This window comes from Macaca mulatta, chromosome 2 (genome assembly GCF_049350105.2).
Source record: "Macaca mulatta isolate MMU2019108-1 chromosome 2, T2T-MMU8v2.0, whole genome shotgun sequence".
Classification (NCBI taxonomy): Eukaryota; Metazoa; Chordata; class Mammalia; order Primates; family Cercopithecidae; genus Macaca; species Macaca mulatta.
Window position 1 is genome coordinate 202,047,436 of NC_133407.1, and position 18,459 is coordinate 202,065,894.

The window sequence follows — 18,459 nt, forward strand, 5'->3', positions numbered from 1 at the left end:
TCACGCATTTATAGAAAGCATAAGAATGAGAATCGAGGCCAGATTAGAATGGAGCATGTGAAGAGCAGTAGGCGAGAAGGGTGCTTTGTACTGGAGAACAGCCCTGAATGCTGACCTAAGGGTCTGAGATCATATCTGACAATTAATCAAGAACTAGTAGAGTTTTTTAAACAGAGGAGGGGTATGCCCTACATAAAAAGTTGTTAAGAAAATATACTTTACAATGAAGCCAATATATTATATAAGACAGTTTTAAAAGTAATCACAAGGTATTCTTGCCACTTTTTGTTAATAATGTCTGTGTGTGTGTGTGTGACATCAAACTCCAATTTCTAATAGCACAATTGAACATAAAGGTAAATGAAGTACTGATTATAGCATTCTAGTACACAGTATACACCTTGGTAGGAAAAGTCAAATACCAAGATTGTTTTTTCTTAATGTTATTTTTATCCACAGTGAAGTAATAATAAATAGAAAGTATTTAATATTGTGTCTTTAATAATTAAAAAGATACTATATCAAAGAGAAGTAAAGAGAACTCCATATGTTAGTATGTATATTCATGATGCCTTACTTATAATTTTCAACATTTAACTAGAATAACAACCACCACAACAACAGAAATGAGCCAGATCTGGACTAGTCCACTAAGGTTTTAAATATTTGCATGTTAAAAGATGCATATGCATGAATCTGAAATAATCATTATGAACACACCCCACAAGTTAAGTAGAATTTTCTACTCTGCATATTCAAATGTCTTTTTCAAATGCTAATTTGTTAATTACAAACTTTTTCTCAAGCTTAACTAAGCTCAGAGACTTCACTGTGAGTCATTTGCATACTGTTTTCCATATAAGCAATGCCGTCATTAAGTTACTGAAAATTTTCAAAAGAAAAGGTACATTGTATTAAACTCAAAAGAGTTAAAAAAATTTATTGTCATGGGCAATTATATTCAGAAAATATATACCATTCTAAAAATTTAGGCGTTTAAAAAAATAAACAGCACGTTCTACTCATTTTATATTGTGATAATTGTTTATGTGAAAAAAAGAGACATTGTCAGTTTTCTTAGAATGCCATTTAATTACCCTCTTGCAACAAATAATCAAGACTATCACTGATAAAATATTGAGGTCTAGAATCTAAGGAATATGATTAGCATCTCTGACCTTTGTCTCCTCTTCAGTAAAATAAAAGTGCTGCTGTGAAGGTGAAGATGATTTAGTAAGTAGTTCACTAATGCCAGCTGTTACCATGATTATGATTAGAACAATTGTTAGTTTCAAAACAGCCAATTTTAGAGTCTGAGTTTGAATGTAAGTCATATTTTTGTTTGCCTGTTTTCATCCTGGTGCCTATTTTATTTTTGTTCTTATTGCTATTATCTCCACCACTGGGAAGATAGAAAGGCACCATAAAAAAGTGAAGCTAAAATTAGTCAACTCTGATTTTTATAATCTCTTCTCTCATTATAACCATCCAATAAAATTAGCTATTTAAACCAGTATTTAAAATGCACTTTGGATATTATTTTTCTTATATATAAAGTAAAAATAATAAAAGTATCTATAGGTTTATTGTGAGGATATAAATTAGGAAGTCTATGGAAAGTTTATAACACTGTACACGGATTCTAATAAGCATTTACTATATGTAATAATAACTCATAATTTATAATCATTCACATATCATCATCTTGCATAAATTAGCCTAATTCATAAAGTTGGTATATGTGGTTTTGTGTTATATTTCTTTTCTGGCAACAGTGTACCATAGTCCAGGACATAACCCCTAAATATGCATCTATTTACAGGGTTTGGAAAGATAAGAGTTACAGTGTTCTCAGGAAGGCCAGAGTAGAGGCTGAACGGAGGATACACATATCACTTATCATTAACGTAGTGGAAGTCTGTGAGGGCTACTGGAGGTGATAACGGCAAACAGCCTTAATCCTTTAGCATGGCTTTTTAAGGAGATTTACATGGCTTCTCATTCATGGCATAAATATTAATTCTAAGAAGGTCACCTATAGGAACCAAAATATGAGTTCTCTCTTTAGAGAGGAGGGGGCTGGCTCATTCTCATCTTTTCCCATCTTCTGTGCTCTTTCTGAAACAGACAAAGAAAACTGCATTTCCTTGCAAATCAAAATGCAATGAGATACTATCTCATGCCACTCAGAATGGTGATTATTAAAAAGTTAAGAAACAACAGATGCTGGTGAGTTTGCAGAGAAAAAGAAATGTTTATACACTGTTGGTGGGAATGTAAATGTAAATTATTTCCAGCATTGTGGAAGATGGTGTGGCGATTCCTCAAGGATCTAGAACCAGAAAGACAATCCCATTTGACCCAGCGATCCCATCACTGGGTATATACCCAAAGGAGTACAAATCATTCTATTAAAAAGACACATGCACGTGCATGCTCATTGCAGCACTATTCACAACAGCAAAGACATGGAATCAACCCAAATGTCCATCAGTGGCAGACCAGATAAAGAAAATATGGTACATATATACCATGGAATATTATGCAGCCATAAAAAGGGTACAAGATCATGTCCTTTGCAGGGACATAAATGGAGCTGGAAGTCATTATCCTCAGCAAACTAACACATGAACAGAAAACCAAACACCGCACGTTCTCACTTATAAGTGAGGGCTGAACGATGAGAACACATGGAAACATAGAGGGGAAACAACACACACTGGGGCCTATAGTTGGGAGGGCGGCAGGAGTGACATCATCTGGAAGAACAGCTAATGACTGCTGGGCTTAATACTCAGGTGATGGGTGGATCTGTGCAGCAAACCACCATGGCACACATTTACCTATGTAACAAACCTGCACACCCTGCAGATGGACACCTGAACTTAAAATAATAGTTGAAGAAAAAAATGCAATGAACTCGAAAGAAAGAAAGAAAGAAAGAAAGAAAGAAAGAAAGAAAGAAAGAAAGAAAGAAAGAGAAGAAAGAAAGAAAAGAAAGAAAGAAAGAGAGAAAAGTACATTTATTTCTCTCTCTTCTTTTCTTTTTAAAAGACACGATTTTCACTATGCTGCTGCTATGGTTTGACTGTGTCCACACCCAAATCTCACCTTGAATTGTAATAATCCCCGTCAGTCAAGGGCAGGGCCAGGTGGAGATAACTGAATCACAAGGGCAGTTTTCCCCGTACTGTTCTTGTGGTAGTAAATACGTCTTATGAGATCTGATGGTTTTAGAAATACAAGTTCCCCTGCACAAGCTCTCTTGCCTGCCGCCAGGTAAAATGAGACTCTGCTCCTCATTCGACTTCTGCCATGATTGTGAGGTCTCCCCAGCCATGTGGAACTGTGAGTCCATTAAACCTTTTCCTTTATATTACCCAATCTTGGGCACGTCTTTATTAGCAATGTGAGAACAGACTCCAGTTGCCCAGGCTGGTCTTGAACTCCTCAGCCCAAGTGATCCTCCTGCCTAAGCCTCCCGAGAAGCTGGAACCAAAAGTGAGTGCCACCGTGGCTATTCCTTGGAATACCATAATTATTAAAGCATTTCCAAGGGGAAGTCAAACGAGGGAAGATACAGAACAGCACATGACAATGCATCCTAACTACAGTGGACAATCGAATACTGCCACAGCATGCATGCTCAAGGGAGGCAATGCTAACCTTAAGGGGGCAAAAATAGATTCAGGGGAATGAGCCAAAAATCAAGCATTTTATGTATTAAACTATAAATATAGTAGAGACATATTTATCTGTAGTAGTAATATTTTAAGGGAATAGCAATTAGGAAAAATTGTTGAAAAGACTCCTTTAAGGGGCAGTAATGGAAAGTGGTTCAGAAATACTATGCTAAGGTATCAGAGATATTTTTTCTTTTGTTTTATTTTTTGTTTTTACAACTTATTAACTCTTATCTTAGAGGAACATGCATAGGAAAGCATGGATACAATGAAAATGTGAAGGGGAGTCGAAGGGAGTACACCTAACTTTTCTATAGTATGGTTATAAATTTTGCAGCCTCTCTACAGATTTTGAAATACATCCAAGCTACATAACACATACACATTGCAAAGATATGTTTGCCAAACTCATAGAATACTTTCATAGCACTATATATAAGGGAAAACAATTGGATGTCATCATTGTGAAAAAGCGGGTTCCAGTTTCCTTTAATAGCTTTATGTGGGCAAAGGTAAAGATTCCAAGGAACTAAGGTGATTTTAATCACCCTTGCAAAGCCACATCTGGCATTTCATCTATAACTAAATTAAGAGAAAATAATTTTTAGGATATATTTGGTATCATATTGCACACCAAACTGTGTTCCTGGAGAAACTCTTACACCAACTTTGTTTGGCAATTAAAACTATTAAATTTTATCCATTTGATACACGTGTTAAAAAAAACACAATTTGAATACTGCAGCTATGAGGAGAAAGAGATGTTATTTGGCAAAACAGGAATAAAGAGGGATAAAGAAGAGGTAATGTAGAAAAACCCAGGAGATACCTGCATGTGGATACCAGTTATTTTCCCCCAAGCTTCCTATTTCTTCACTTGTTGCACATATTACAAGGATAAATTAGAAAGGCAGAGTAACCATACTGGGGACAGAAATTGGAAAGAAATATCTTTAGCCACAAAGTAATGGTTGTTCAGACATGTGCTCATTAAATTTTGGCAGATTCTCTGCATACACTCAAGTTTATCAGGGATATGACATTATAAGATGGTGAAGTTCTGTTAAAGTTCTACCTAAACAAGTTTTGACATATGATAGTTTTGAATGACAGACAGTTTAGTTTTGACTTCAGTTTTATAACATTTGCCTTATCACATAGTACCTCCTCAAAACTGTCTAAAAGTTTTGTCTTCAAAACAAATTGGGTATGTATCTATGCATTTACCTATCTTCATTGATGAATTATGTAATATATATTCTCATGTGTCAAATAAGAAATTCTACATTTTCAAATGTTCTTCGGGACATGATTGTAGTTATTTCTCTAGCTGCAATATGAATCTAAGAGATGTATTAGTAATTCAGATATTTAATTGAAAAATATTCATTAAGTACCCAAAAGAATGTTATCTTATACTTCTTCAAATTTGTAGCACCAAATAGTGATGAATAAAGAGCTCTCCATCTTTTAATTTTAAATCAGTCTTAAAAAAAACCTCTAAAGTAGAAGAATATTTTAACTATCTGGTGTTCACGGACTATGTTACATCTCTTTGGCTCAGATTATTAACCCACAAAATCACACTTGAAAACTATCCATTGTAAATACTGATTTTTAAACTCTTCACAGAGGGGGGAAAAGTACTTATTACAAAGTATGTGATAATGTTTTCTCATATATATTTTCCTAATACAACTTGGAATAGATGCCACATCTTAAAGTTCATTCTCTCCATGTAATTCAATCTCTAGTCTATGATTATCTTTTGCTTTCTAAGATGGAGAGCATCAAAAACACCATTAAAAAGAACCTGAATCTCAGAAATATTAATTAGGCAACCATCCATGCTGCAATATATTTCAAAGTGGTTTCAAAGTGATAAATACAGTTGTTACTCAACTCTACAACAGGTTTTTTTTTGTTTTAAATGACAATTCTAAAAATTTTATATTCATGAATAAATATAAAACATTCTAACGATATATACAAGTGTAATTTTAATAAGTGAGTAGCACTCCCCATCTGCCTGACAATAAAGCTATTTAAAAGGAGTAAAACTAGAAGAATCATGCCAAGTTATTTGGCTTTAGTGCTTTTAGACAATGAAAAAGAAGAAAAGACCATATGCTTTCTAATTTTCCTACAACTTTATATGCAAATTCGGATGTAAAATGCATGTATTTTATATGCACCTGTGTGATGAATGTTTCTTGCGAAAAAAGTGTTTAGTTTTGGTTTATAATTTATATTTCAATGGACTCTCTTCAAATACATAGTAACTACAGGTAAAGTCGGCTTATATAGAACTAGGAATATATTAGGGTTATAAATGATTTTATTAATAACTTCATTAATACACTCAGTATAGCTTTAACTTATGGGGAAAAAAAAAACAGGAAAAAATATCAACTTGTCTAGGTTATATTCACACCAAAGTGAAATTCTAACATCTTTTTTTGGATATAATTTTCAGACAAAAATTAATAAATTTTAGAAAAGGTTAGATGAGTCTTGACATTCATGACACAATGGTGATGCAGACCACGGCCACCACACCAAAAAGTTCCCTCCTCTGGTCTTTGCAGTCAATTCCCTCCCCAACCCTGGCCCCTGCAAAGCACTGATCTACTTTCCAACAATCCAGTTTTACCTCTTCAAAAAGTTTATATAAAGCAAACCATTAAGCATATAGTCATTTGAGTCTGTCTCCTTTTATTTAGCATAATGTTTTTAAGTCATCCAAGTTATTGTTCTATATCACTAGTTAGAAATCTGTACAAGAACAGAAACCATAAAGAGAAAGAGAATGACCAACTAGCCAAAGGAAATTGTATTACTTGCTATAATTTCATGCAACACATCATCTAAACTTCAGTACCAGCTAAATAAAATTGCCAGATTTCTTTCATTGTTTTGTATGTAAGACTCAGATCCATGAATACTCTTCAGTTGTTTTTGAATCATAACCAGTCAAGATTCTGGTACCTCAGCAAGGATCCATGCTTGAGTCTGTCTGACAACACCATTCAAAGATACCTTCTAAGTGAGAACATGCAATGTTTAGTTTTCTGTTCCTGCGTCAATTTGCTTAGGTTAATGGCCTCCAGCTGCATTCTTGTTGCTGCATATATGCATTTTGTTCTTTTGGTACAGCTGCATATATCCCATAGTGTGTATGTACCACATTTTCTTATAAGTGGAAGCTAAATATTGTGTACACATGGAAACAAAAATAAGAACAGTGGTCAGTGGGGACTACTAGAGCGGGGAAAAAGGAAGGGAAACAGGCTGACAAACTACATATTGGGTACTATGCTCGCCACCTGGATAATGGGATCATTCATACCCAAACTTCATTGTCATGCAATAAACCCCTGTAACAAACCTGTAATGTGTGCCCCCTCAACCGAAAATAAAAGCTGAAATTATCTAAAAAGTGGATTATCAGGGAAATCTAATGTTTGAACATGAATATCTGATCCTTAATAGAAGATTAATCTAAATATATATAGATAGATAGATTTTTTTACAAAATAAGGATACTTTCTAACATACGAGATGAGATTACAACCTAAAAATTGACAAATAGCAACATCTTATATCTAAAATCACTGGTAAAGGTTTTTACAGAACTACGGTATAATCACAATAATGAAACTATGACCCGCTGTGATAAAGGTGCAGGCCCAATAACAGTCCCTGGTAGACAATGCGATCACTTTTACATTAACTTGGACCCTACATTTATAAATCTTTCCCCATCCCTAACAATTTTACATTTTGCCGTGATATGGTTTGGATTTGTGCTCCCACTCAAATCCCATGTCAAACTGTAACCCCAGTGTTTGAGGTGAGGCCTGGTGGGAGGTGACTGGATCATGGGGCGTATCTCCCCCTTACTGTTCATGTGAAGGTGAGCGAGTCCTCAGGAAATCTGGTTGGTTAAAAGTGTGTGACACCCTCCCCCCCCGCCCTTCTCTTCCTCCTGCTCCTGCCACGTAAGACATGTCTGCTTCCCCTTCGCCTTCTGCCATGACTGTAAGTTTCCCGAGGCCTCCCCAGCCATCCTGCCTCTACAGTTTGTGGAATGATGAGACAGTTAAACCTCTTTTCTTTATAAATTACCCAATCTCAGGTATTTCTTTATAGCAGTGTGAGAACGGTCTAATACAGATTACATAGCAAGTTTGGGTTCCTTTTCAAAGAGTATCTTAAATTAGTTCATCAATTTAAAAGATCAGTTTCTGTAATTCCCCATCTTGTGGGTTTCAGATGATCAAACAAGAAGGTTGACAAGGAAAGAAAAATAATAATTTTACTCACACGGTATAAAATTATAGCCACCTGTGCTATGTTTGCAGTTTTACTAACCAAAATGAAAAGCTCCAAATTAAGTGCTTCTTTCTACACTCTGCAGGGAAGAGTATTCATGCAGCAGGCAAAGAAATTCCCAACCACTATCCACCACTCAGAAGCATGCTAAAAATAGCACGTTTTCAAACCCTCTGGCTGTAAGAACTTGTTCGGAAGATGAAAAGGGGTTAACCATAAGGAAAGATCCTTGAAATGATGAAACAACAGGATGAAGGTAAAGTTAGGGCCCGTGGGGGCATCTCATTTCACTACAAGGCAGTTCTCTGTTAATATGTCATTTAGGGCACCCAAAACCAACAAACGCCAGGGTACGTCTTAGTAGTACTTGAACTGTTTCACTTCTGATTTTATTTTCTTCTACTTTATTATCTTTTGTACAGGGACAGTTACAAATGTCACTGAACACTACTGATATGATTTTGTAGCGAACGAATGGCTAAGAATAGCACACGGTGGAGGTTCTAACCACGCTTGACTTCCTCACACTCAGTGCTGATGTTTCCTTAATCCTTCAGCTGTTACTTCTAAATACCCCAGGCTAATGCTTGGCAAATTCACTTCTGTCAGGGGAATGGGGCCATGCTTAAAAATATCATATAAAACAAATACAGTGACACAAATGTTTGTCCCCCAAAATACACCGTACCTTTCAACTATAATTTTACTAGTCCCTTTCCCTCTGTTTCTGGAGAGCCTCCAAATATAGGAATTTTATAAACTGTTAGAAAAACATGAAAAATCCTCAGGCAAATATTATGGTAGCTTACACTGAAAGTTCTTCAAGGCAGAGGAGATAATATTATTCAATGTTATCATTCTAACACCTAGCACAGAGTAGGTGTTCGATAAATGTTTGTTGATTTATTATATATTACATAGAAGATAAAAATAATAACATACAGTGTTTGCACAAAAAATGTGGAATTCCTGATAAATAAAAAATATAAAAATGTACCCTACATGTGCATTGATAAAATGTTATTTCTCATATAATCATGTACATAAAAATCATTATCACTTTCAACAATGACATAGAAACCATTTATTGAAACGGAGTCTCGCTCTCTCGCCCAGGCTGAAGTGCAGTGGCACGAACGTGGCTCACTGCAACCTCCGCCTTCCACGTTCAAGTGATTCTCCTGCCTCAGCCTCCTGAGTAGCTGGGACCACAGGCGCCGCCACCACGCCAGGCTACTTTTTGTATTTTTAGTAGAGACGAGGTTTCACCATGTTGGCCAGGATGGTCTCGAACTCCTGAGCTTGTGATCCGCCCGCCTCGGCCTCCCAAAGTGCTGGGATTACAGGTGTGAGCCACTGTGCCTGGCCAGAAACCATTTTAAAAACCAAAACAAATTCCAACTTTCCTTTAGTATTTAACATGACATTTCAATCCTAAGTAGTTATTCATATATCTTCTTGAAATTTTTGTACTAAAAATAAATTTTGTTCTATTAGTTAAAAAAGACAACAGCCATCTTCAAATGTCAATGATTAAGGGTTTTGGGTTACGCAAATAGTTTGAACCATTGAGTTCAATACTGAGGCATTTTAATGAATATGTTCAATAATAACTCAATGTAATACCAGGTAATTATATGACTTTAAGAGGCAAATTATAATTCAATGTTTCTGAATGTATATACACAGAGAAGAATATATTCAGTTTTCTCATTGACAACGTTGATATCAGAATGTGGCAGAGTCTTACTTGCAAGATTACTTGGCATTTTGTTGGGCTAGCATAAAGAACAAGCCAACAGCCATAGGTCTTTTAAATCTGAGCCAAGAAAGTTTTCATTTAGGAAATGGTATTGATTTGAGTCATTTAGAATGTTCTTAAAGAAAAGCTTAGTCTGTTGGCTGCTTCTAAGGAGTACAAACTCATTATAGCTACATTAACTAACTGAAGAACTGGGAAAAGGCACGATATGAAACATAGAATAAATGAAGGTAACTATTTTCTTCATCTTCATTTGTACCAACTTCAGTTGACACGTTCAATTTACATCATCATTTTTTATTTTGAAATACTTCATGGCCATTTGCTGTTAAGTTGCTATTTTAATTAGAGGGCTTTTGAAAACTAAAATCAATATAGTTTGCTATGCAGTTTAGTTTATTTTTAAAAGAAATAACAAATTCTAGATGCCAAATTATAATTAGAGAGAAAATACATCAGAACAGAGAAAAGTTTTTCTCACCACATTTCCTGAAAACCGTGGAGACTTTTCCAATACATGGTAAGCAGAATATTAGCAATTCATCCTTGCTTGTTGTCCGTCTCAGAAATACATGTATTATAGATGTCCCTCCCTTGTGCATGGTGTATGTAGGAAAGTTGGTAATTTATGCTTTAAAATGTTGGTTCCTTGTTATAGGCAAATATATTGATACACACACACATCTTGTAAAACTCCTTACCAACCATGTTTTCGTTGGAATTTCTTAAATTATGGAACATAACCTCAAAGCGGACTGTTTATCAAAGGGTTATGGAAACTGTATTTACCTGTGGCTCGCAGATGAATTCTACATGATGCCAGGAGCGCCAAATCCAAAAGAAAAGCCCATGTGGAGAAAAGGTATCAAAGCCTAAAGGATTTATGTTTAAATTATTGAGATTCAATTGGGAATGCATGGTTTATTTATGCTGATTTCCTTTCTGCCTGCATTGCATGTGTTAAGTCGGCTGGGTTTAGGACAGAAGACAATGCCTTCTTTCCTGTATATTTGAATATTTTTTTCTACATCAGTTACCCATGTTGATAAGACTAGTCACTCATAAACGAACATTTTAACACAGCGTATGTGTACATGAAATTTCATCTTTCTTTTAATTGGTTCAGAGACCTGGATTTTCACTATAGTGTAAGGAAATTATTCATTAATTAGGAGAAAAAAAATTACAAAACCTATTTTTTATACCAACACAGGATATGAAACCAGATCTGGTAGCAATCAAACATTATATTCCTACTTAATTTATATAAGATGCTCAGCGATATTATAAAAAACCTATCACACACAAGCTGTGAACACTGTAGTAGCAAGCTATCTAGAAGACAAATTGTTTTATGGGAAGCTAATTATTACAAACATACAATATAGCTAGAGATACTCAGCTCTGGCTACCGTTTCTATAGATGGGCTACGCACTGGCGAAACCTGTGGTCTTCCTACATTCTACCAGGCTCTCTAAATTGTTGCTAAACCTACCAAGAGCTGTGGCCAGAAAGGGGAAAAGGAGTAGATACGAAAATTCAACTTGAGACTCTAGATTAGCAATAGATGTCTGCTTCTTGCTTGCAGTGATGTTGTCTCAAGATTCCAAGGAAGACACGTTCTGCTCCCTTATCCAAGGGCTGGGAATAAGCATCAGGCAACTGGCGGGTTTCCCGAGTATTACAGAGACTGCTGGTGTGCTCATCACTGAATAGTTCCATTTACTCCGTTTTACTGTTGGATGGGAAAAAATGAAGTTAATGTATCGGCAGAAATGACTTTTTTCTAGTCTTGGTGTCCTAGACCCTTTTTCAGGTGGCATTTAGGACTCCGACAGCCCACATTATAAGGAAATTCCAGTGCTGCAGCTGTGAATGAATAGTTTCATTAAGTCTTTCTGCTGGAATGGGTCCTGTAGAAAATTCAGAGCACAGTAAGTATTTAAAACATACGCCGTACGTTTTTTCTGTCATTCCATACAAATGCCCTAATATATTTTCTAAAAACTTGCCTCTATATGAGAATAAAAATACATGCATTTTTTTATTGAGCATATGTTCCATATTTTACTAGGAAAAAAAGAAGACTCAGACAAAAGAAGCTAATTAAAAAACATTAAATGTTTCTCTCATGTGGTGTATTAACAGTATTTAAGAATTATGTTATAACACTAAGCTGTAATTATAACACAGCAGAATAGAACGATATAATTCAGCAAGCTCAAAGCAACCCTACTACATCCAAATGCAGTGAATACCCAGCAGGGAATGGCATTTTACAACAATTTGCTTTCTGTTCTAGGCAGGTCATATAATATTTATCTTTTATTTCACCGAGTGTGATCATGATGCAAAATAATGTGTTCTGTTGTGTAGAAAGGGTTAAGTTATGGCCTTAGTGAGCCATTAGTTGGAGATTTATTGGGGGAGTTAGTAAGTCTATATTCAATATGTGGTGATTGAACAAGGACCCTAGGTACAGAGACAGAGAGAGGAAGAGAGGGAGGCAAATGACGCCCCCAGGGCTTTACAACATATGGCCCATCAGTCAAGGGTCAAGCCCCCTCACAAATTGCATGCACTTTACATAGCCATCTGCATCAATAAATTACTACTCTCCTGTAGCCAAGCACTAATGCATGAGCAAGAGGGATCAGTCCCACTAAAAATAAACTGTTTTATTTATTTTTCTTCACAGATGCCCCATACTCCAACCCATCTTTTCCACACTAGAATCGCCTCCCATAATCAGGCCTACCCGCTAATAAACACCCTTCTCCTTTCAAATAGACATTTGTCTTTTCCAGGGTGGTGGAGCATGTCGTAGACAGTAACAGAGGTGCAGGTGAGGCAGGCGCAAATACCTCTAAGAAACTGAACCTGGGAATGTGAAACATTTCAACAATTAACTTACCATTTCTTTCTGCTGAGTTTCCCTGTGATGTCCAAGAACTGGATTGCTAAGGAAAAGTTTCTGGACTATTGTACTTTGCAGCTTTAGATGTTTTCCATTTATAAATTAAGGCTGCCAGCAATAAAACGACTCATACTTTTGACTACCACTTACGTGTAGAGAGAACCTTTGAACTTGGGAGTCCTGGGCATGTTTGAACAGGCACACAAACTAGATTGCAACTAAGATCTTTTCTGTGTACATTCAGTAGTTAACATCATTGAATAATCCCCGAACTTTTATATTTCAATGTCTTGAACAAAAAATTAAAGCTTTGCAAGTCTGAGAATGTCTTTCATAACTGAAAGAGGAAAAAATATGTTTAGCTATTGATAACCCACAAGAAGTAAATCGCTTTGAAAGGAATAAATACTGGAAAACCTCATCAGTTTGTAGCTATGTAATTGGATAGTGGTAAGCTTGAAAAGAATCAATCTTTTTTGTTTTACACAATCAAATATTTTGGAGAGAAATTGGAAAAAATAAAAAGAGAGAGTAAAGAGGGAGTAAGGCAACAACATGCTTGAATACCTACTTTGAGATGGGCATTATGACCCTTACATAAATCACTTAATTTCATTCTCACAACAGTCTTCTGATGTGGATAATTATTATCAATATTTTATGGATGACAAAACTGAGGACTAGGCAAGATTAAAGGATTTGCCCAAGATCACACAGCGAGGATTAGTAGATCAGGGATTTATACAGAACCCCTTCCTGGTTCAAAGTTCATCACCAACTTTCCAAGAAAGAAGAAAGGAAGATGGAGGAGTGTGGTGAGACCAGAGTACAGATGCAGTGTCATGGAACCTAGGGGAGAAAAGGCCTTTGCGTAGGGTCTTGTTCAGCTCCTCCTTAGCGCCTTTAACCTCATCTGTAGCAGGAAGCACCTTCTGTTGTGGTGCACAAATAGAGAGAAGCAGCAGCTCAGCTCAAGAAGAAAAATAATACAGACAAGGAAAGGGAAGAGAGAACAGGAGATCAGGACAGCCCTGAAACTTAAAGGTGGCCAGAAATGGGCTCAATGATTGTCCATATCAAGGTTAGATTACAATTCATAAGCTACCTAGAATACTGAATAGAGGAGGATTCTGAAAGATGCCCAAAAGTGAGGGAATAAGAGATGAAGAAAAAAAAAAGTAGAAATAGTGTGGGGAAAAGCGAAAGTTTAAAAAAAATCCTGTGCCTAATGAGACATTCTTCTGCTTATCTGAAACACTGATTGAAACCTCAGTTCATTCCTGTACTTTACAAGACTGAGTTAGGTAATCTTTCGGAATATGTCCTGATTCTGTGTATCTTACCAAATATGTAGAATAGCTATATATGCACCCCCCAAAATTAAGAGACTCACGTCCACGAATGAATTTTCCTTACAGGTTGGTATGTATTAAAGGGGCAAACTTGGATTCTCATAAACCCTAGGCATTTCTTTAAATACCCCAGAGTAGTCTATTGATGTAAAACATAATTAATTATTTTTTAAATTGAGAGCAAATAGGAACAGGCATGATTTAGTATGAGAAACAGATGTGTACTTCATGTCTGAGATTAGATTCTACTTCATGAAACATATTAGAGTGGACACAAGACCAAATTCTTTTGATTTAGATGGAAAGTATATAGTAAGATTTGCATTGTAATGGATCCATTGACCCTTGGTCAAGATGAAATTGTCAATAGAAATGTCTTATGTATGGTATGAATCATATCTAATGGTTCTATTAACATCATATTGAGATTGAAGTCTCAAGCAGCATGACTTAGAATAATGGAAATGGAAGAGGGCTTTATTTATTATTTTCATTTCATTTCTGCAAGTGTATTTTTTCACATTTATATCATCTCTCATAAAGAAAAGCAGGCAATGATGCACCTATTAAAATTATATCAAGGCATATAAACTTGTAAAAGGCATCGAGTTTTAAAACAGATGTTATTTTCCCGACAAGATCAATCGTCTAATGGCCTACACCTTAAGAAATAAGGAGGCTAGTGACTAATGAAGGGTGGATTGGCAGTGAACAAAAGTAGTATCTTTGCCTACTCCTGCCTCTGACACAGTGTGTAACTAGAGGCCAGTGCCTCTGTTTTCTGCTCGCAGATTCCTCAATTGGCAAATGGGGATAACATGATGCCTGCCCTTCTTTTATGTCATGGGGATGTAAGGATGAATCAGACAATATAAATGAAGCCCTTGGAGGAGCACATTAGAAGAAATTGGTTTCTGAGTTGCAATAGATATCTAATGATACCATATTCCAATTCCATCAGTTTAAGTGACCAAATTTAGTGTTTAAGTAGCAAAATGGGCAATCATCAATCCAGAAGAGTTTGTAATTGTTCAAGGTATTTCTAAAGGAACAAGAATAAAGAGATTTTTCTAAAGTGATACACCTAAAGTTACAGACTGCATTATAGTTTTTTAAATTGTTGAAATATAATATCTTAACTATACTCTTCATCTATTTGACAATAAACAAAAAGACAACTCTCTAGACTTGTCAGAAGTGCAGCAATGACTAAGAAAAACATCAAAGAAACAGAGAGTGTTAAAGGAACTTGAGAGAAATGCCTCCATCTTACTATATATGCATCTATATGGTAGAATTAACCAGCATATAAAGCTGTGATTCTAGAAGTCTGTGAATGGTGAAGGAAGATCATACCAAAAAAAAAAAAAATACTACTGACTCCTCTAGAAGGATCACGTTGACAAATTAAAGGATATTTCTCTTCCTAGCAGACATAGATCTTTTTTAGAATTTAAAAAATCATTATGAACATGTACAGTTAACATTCCTCTGATGGCTGAGAATAAACCTGAGGAAAGTAGAATAAATTTGGATGAAAATTACTATCTTTCTCCAAATGTACACAAGCACAAGAGAAAAAAAAATCCAGATGTTCATGTGAAATGGCAATTGCACAAAACCAGTTTGGTGTGAAATAAAGGAAGCCGAGATAGATTTCGCAAACAATGAACAAAGTCAGGGATTGTTAAATAAATAAGACTAACAAAGCTGAGAAGTGAAATTTTTCTGGATCTTTTTAAGTTTATACCTAGATCAAGATCTATGAACAGTCTTCTGTTTTTATAACTACTTATATAATTTTTGTTTAAAAATCTTTTAGAAGAAAATCATGGCTGTTTTTTTTTTCCATTTGTTACAAGCACTGAATTTAAAAATCAAATTAAAGTATTTGGAGTGGCACCTATGGCAGTGGGGTTAAAAACTGGCAGATGAGGTTGATAACGATCATGGTGATGATGATGGTGATAAAAATGATGAATGTGATGATGAAGGTGACAGCTAAACTTTATTGAGTTTTGCTATGAACCAAATGCCACTCTAAATACTTTAATTCATTAAATTCTCACAATAGTTTATTTTACATCTGAGAATACCAAGACACAATGCTTAGATTATCTAAGTAATGGTGTGTGTGTGTGTGTGTGTGTGTGTGTGTGTGTGTGTGTGCGCATGCACGCATGCGCAAATTAAAGTATTTTGAGTGGTTCATAGTAAACAAATTCTAACTTTAAAAACAGATATAACATTTTACCAGCAATCCCATTACTGGTATAGATCCAAATGAATATAAGTGATTCTATTATAAAGACACATGCACTCATGTTCACTGCAACCCGATTCACAACAGCGAAGACATGGAATCAACCTAACGCCCATCAGTGGTAGACGAGAGAGAGAAAATGGGGTGCGTATACACCATGGAACACTATGCAGCCATCAAAGAACGATATTATATCCCTTGCAGGGACATGGATAGAGCTGGAGGCTATTATCATTAGCAACTAACACAGGCACAGAAAACCAAATAGCACATGTTCTCACTCATAAGTGGGAGCTAAATGATGCGGACACATGGACACACAGAGTGGAATAACACACACTGGGGCCTATCAGGGAGTGGCTGGTGGGAGGAAGAAGAGGATCAGGAAAAATAACTAATGGGTACCAGGCCTCATATCTGGGTGATGAAATAATATGTACCACAAACTCCCATGACACAAGTTTACCTATGGAACAAACCTGTACATTTACCCTGAACTTAAAATAAAACTTAAAAATACTAAAATAAAAATAAAAACTGGCAAGTAAATGGCTTAAAATTTAGCTTTGCCTCTCTGAAGTCATGTCTATTTGAAATGGGCCTTTTTTTTCTACCACCATAGTTCAGAATTTCAAATTCCCTCATTGACCTAATGATTCTACAAATTATTCTGCAACTTGTTCCACTGAGCTCGATGGTATTTCACTACAACACAGAAAACAGAATCTTGCATTTAGCTACCGTGTTACTCAGACAATCTAAGCACTGTGTCTCAGTGTTCTCAGACATACAGTAAACTGTTGTGAGAATTTTATGAATTAAAGTATTTAGAGTGGCATTTAGTTCACAGCAAAACTCAATAAAGGTTAGCTGCCACCTTCATCATCACATTCATCACATTCATCACCATTGTCACCATCACTGGCATCCAACCTCATCTGCTGTCTCAGACTTACTGTCAACGCTGGGGAATGCGGGATGGTCAGATCTGCCTATTTTCTGATATTCCAACTTCAATTTATGACGCTAAATGACCAAAGTTAACATATGTATGACTTTCCAAGTAGCTTTCAGGGACTTTTTAAAATTATTTTTTCCAGGAAGCTTTTGTTGGCATGTATTTTTGAAGGGCGAGTGTGTGTGTGCACTCAGGCACAAGCGTTGTAAGCTTACTGTCTGCTTCAGGCTCAACTTGAAGCTGGGGCCCTGCCAGAAGTACCTCAGGGATTTCTTCAGTTGTAATATATTACTTACGAGGATGTACAGCTAAGGCCCATCCAAAGACACTTACGCTTTCTCATTGTGAATACACAAGTCTCAGTACACCTATCAGCACAAGTACCCACTTGTGAGTCCTTCATGCAATAAAAACTGGGTTCCAATTGATCATTTAACTTACTACTTACTTTCTTTATTCCGTGTAAGTCTCTAGTAATTTATGCATCACAACGTTGTCATTTTTCAATCTGCAAAACAGATTTCCAAACAAGGACGAAGTAGTAGCTCCTCTGATGTGTTTCCAATCACTGGACATTATCCACCACATATAACCTATGGCTTTACTTGCGAATGTTTGCTTGACCTTCATCTCAAAGATATCCTCCAGCTATTGTATGAAATGATGGAGTTGTTGATATATTTGTGTCCAACTATAATAGTTTTGTGAAGTATTTATTTTCCAACCAGGAATGGAATGTACAACTTTGAAGTGGCAAAAACTATGCGGCAGGCAACTTTAAGCCACTATTTTTCAGAGTTTGAGAATACATCAATCAATTTAAGGATATTTCAGAGTGCTAAAAGCTTTCTCCTATCTCATTCACACAAAGAACGAAATCAAGCCAGGTGTGGTGGCTCATGCCTGTAATCCCAACGTTTTGGGAGGCCAAGGTGGGAAGATTGCTTGAGCCCAGGGGTTTGAGGCTGCAGTCAGGTATGATATGCCACTGAACTCCAGCCTGAGTGACAGCAAGACCCTGTCTTACAAAAAAAAAAAAAGATGAAATCAGAAATCCTTTGGCAACAACGCAAGGGGGTTTTGTCATAGTTGTACTGATTTGCTTCCAATTGTGGTAATGAACCCATCTGAAAAAATACATGCACCCCCTGACCTCCTACACACATGCATGCAGCTGTAAGCATATAT

The 18,459-nt window shown here is 36.1% G+C and overlaps 1 protein-coding gene and 1 long non-coding RNA gene across 6 annotated transcripts in view; both read right to left on the reverse strand.

The window, feature by feature from the left end:
• Window positions 1-18,459, reverse strand: part of ROBO2 (roundabout guidance receptor 2) — a 602,415-nt gene that overhangs the window by 369,715 nt on the left and 214,241 nt on the right. The window lies entirely within an intron of this gene.
• Window positions 10,569-12,835, reverse strand: LOC114676102 (uncharacterized). The gene is made up of 3 exons (XR_013414605.1): window positions 12,696-12,835; window positions 11,277-11,516; window positions 10,569-10,652 (listed from the first exon to the last, which is right to left on the reverse strand). It is a non-coding gene; the product is annotated as an uncharacterized LOC114676102 (long non-coding RNA).